The sequence below is a fragment of the Helianthus annuus genome, chromosome 2 (assembly GCF_002127325.2).
Source record: "Helianthus annuus cultivar XRQ/B chromosome 2, HanXRQr2.0-SUNRISE, whole genome shotgun sequence".
Lineage (NCBI taxonomy): Eukaryota > Viridiplantae > Streptophyta > Magnoliopsida > Asterales > Asteraceae > Helianthus > Helianthus annuus.
This window is the reverse complement of record NC_035434.2, coordinates 29,942,616-29,945,858: the sequence shown is the minus strand read 5'-3', so window position 1 is coordinate 29,945,858 and position 3,243 is coordinate 29,942,616. Positions and strand designations below refer to the sequence as shown.

General features: G+C 33.7%; 1 pseudogene; it reads left to right on the top strand.

The window, feature by feature from the left end:
* The first annotated feature begins 830 nt into the window (after window positions 1–830).
* On the top strand, window positions 831–2,452 carry LOC110938415 (annotated as a pseudogene).
* The last annotated feature ends 791 nt before the right edge of the window (window positions 2,453–3,243 follow it).

Genomic DNA, 3,243 nt, shown 5'->3' with positions numbered 1-3,243 from the left:
GTTTCATCCTTCAAATTAGATTTTGATAAAAGAAATTCTTTATTGTAGATCCGTTTAACCGACAACTTTTTACTGTCAACTGATGATGATCCCGGACTTTCAGACTCAGACATTGACTCCGACTCCTTGTCTGTTTCCAACACCTGATCGACCACCTTTTTTATTAACTCAGACTCATGATCAGTGTCAGACGATGTGAACGTGATGTCAATGTTTTCTGGTAAATCATCAGTTGTTTCGGATTTTAACTTTATATTGACAGCCTTTTTGACTTGCTCCTCATTCGGTTTTCAAGGAGAGTATCCATCCCAAATCGGAGGCGGACACTTGTTATAACTAACACTCTGTTTCTTACTAGTATCCTTCTTCTTTGGCTTTTCATCTTGAAATGCTTCAAGACCTGCAACAGTTAGATAAATTCGGTCAATTATATAATCAGAACAAGAATAACTTTGTAAGAGTCTTCTAATTCTTTCAATTTCAATCTTTTCTACAGTAGAAACTCTATAAAATAATACACTTGGGACCACCAAAATTTATTAATTAAAAGAGTTATTAATTAATCGATAAATTAATAATTATTAATTTATATATTAATTAATATTTTATTAATTTATAGTAGAATACTTAGTTTACAAACACCTTTCAAGCTTCCACTTAATTATTGTATACAATGCATGTATATCAAATGAACGGCCCAACTTGAAAGAAACCTTCAATCTCCCACCTTATTATGCTTCTTGTGTTCAATGTATCACCTTATGGACATTAAAATATTTTCTATATAAATACAAGATCAAAATAGGTTAACACAAACAAATCATACACACAACATGGCTTCCCATCTTAAAGGTGTGAAAAAAAACAACAATGACAGACGAGATTCGAAGAGCATTATGCAAGCACAACAAGGATAATCCAAGTCTCACTCAAAAGCAATTGCAAGAATGGGTTCATAGTAACTATGGTTTGCAGGTGAGTCAAGCGACAATATTGAATACAGTTAAGCGGTCTTTAGAGTATCTCTCACTTGCTCCCGAAAGAGGCGATGTTAAGCGACACAAACCGGCAAAATTTCCTGACCTAGAAAAATCTCTCTATGAATGGATTCTTCAATATCAAGAACATGTGAATATGGCAGGTGAACTAATCATCGAGAAGGCGAAAAAGTTCATGAAAGATATGTATCCAGTGGATACTCCAGGCTTTACTTTTTCTATTGGTTCGCTTGGAAAGTTCAGCGCAAGATATGGAATTAAAAATTTCCGGCGTTTTGGAGAGAGTGGATCTGTTGAAATGGAGGGCATGGAGGACAAATTAAAATCCATAAGAGACAAAGTTGATCAGTTTGAAATGAAAGACATCTTTAATATGGATGAAACAGGTTTGTTTTTTTATTATTTTATTTTATATTTTGTACTTTAGTGATGTAATTATTTACATGTTTTGATCTTAAACAGGTTTGTTTTTTAGACTTCAACCGGATCATTCCCTTGCAACAATGCAACTTGAAGGGAAAAAACAAGACAAGGAAAGACTAACTGTTGCTATTTGCTGTAATGAGGATGGTTCGGAAAAACTTCCTTTATGGATTATTGGGAAATATGCTAAACCAAGGTGCTTCAAGAATGTAAACTTGAACAGTCTGAACTGTGAGTACCGTGCTAACAAACGAGCTTGGATGACTGGTGTGTTATTTGAAGAATATGTTCGCCAACTTGATAAAAAAATGGTTGGAAGAAAAATTCTCTTGATTGTGGATAATTGCCCTGCTCATCCAAAAATTATTGAAGGATTACGAAATGTTGAATTATTTTTTTTGCCACCAAACACAACTTCAAAAATTCAAACTTGTGACCTGGGGATCATACGAGCTTTTAAGATGCATTATCGTCGTCGATTTTATAGAAGTCTTTTGGAGGGTTATGAATTAGGGGTTCCAAATCCAGCAAAAATAAATGTATTAGATGCAATGAATCTTGCAATTTCAGCATGGACTATGGATGTTCGTGCAAATACAATTGCGAACTGCTTTCGTCATTGTAAACTTCGATCAACAGATAACATGACTTTTGAGAACTCAGATGAAGGTGGTGAAAGCACTCAAGAACTCCAGAATTTGATCAAAGAGTTGGGTTATCGCAATGCAATGGATGCCGAAGATGTTCTGACTCACCCAGAAGAAAATGTAGTTGCACAGTTGTTGACTGATGAAGAAATTATTGAAAGCGTTATTGGAATTAATAAAGATGATATCGATGAAGAAGATGATGAAAGTTCTACAATGGAGCCCTCTTCGCGAAACGAAGCTATTAAAGCGGCAATCACATTGAACAATTTCTTGTTGAGCTATGAGAAAACAACACTAGAAGTTCTTACCATGCTACGGAAAATTAGAGATGAGATTCAAGGGGAAATTGATTTCAACAAAAAACAAAAGACAATTGAGTCATTTTTCAAGAAACCTTCATAAATCATTCATGTAATATGCTATATATAAGGAATTATTAATTTATATTTTATATGGGGTCTAAAGAAATTATCAAAAATGTATTATCTTATAATTTTAGCGAATTATTAATTTAGCACCCTATCCCCGAGTCGGGACCGGCAAAAAATATTATCTTAGAGAGTTTATTAAATAATCGAGTATTAATTTATCGAGTTTCTACTGTATCTCCAACTCTTGTTTTAGCTTTGCACACTCTTCAATGTAATGATTGATAGCTTTTTGCTTTAACATCATCACTGCATTCATCATTGTTAAAGCATTTTCTCTTTCAGAATTTGTCTTTTGTAGACCAGTCACTATCCTATTCAACACGTTATACGACTCTTTTACATAATTGAGATTAAACAGTAATTGTTCCTTCATTTTATCTTGCTCACTCAACTTCTCATCCATTTCTTCACATTTCTTGCAAGATTCCAAGCATTTTTCACACGACTTGATAACCTCAACAATCTTTTCAACTTCAATTATTTTCTCCACTTCAACAACTTTCTCAATCTCAATCGTCTTTTCAGCAACTCTAATTTCTTTATTTTGTTCAGTCTTTTCTTTTTGAGCAACACTCTCACATTTCTTCTTTTTCTGTTCTTTTGCTGCTTGTCTCTCCTTCAGCTTCTCCAAGCGATCTGCAAAATAAAATTGAAAACTTTCAGGAGATAAATGAGTTTTTGCAACATTAATATGCTTTTCTTCTTCATCATCACCACTGTCATCAGTTGGTGATTAATCAA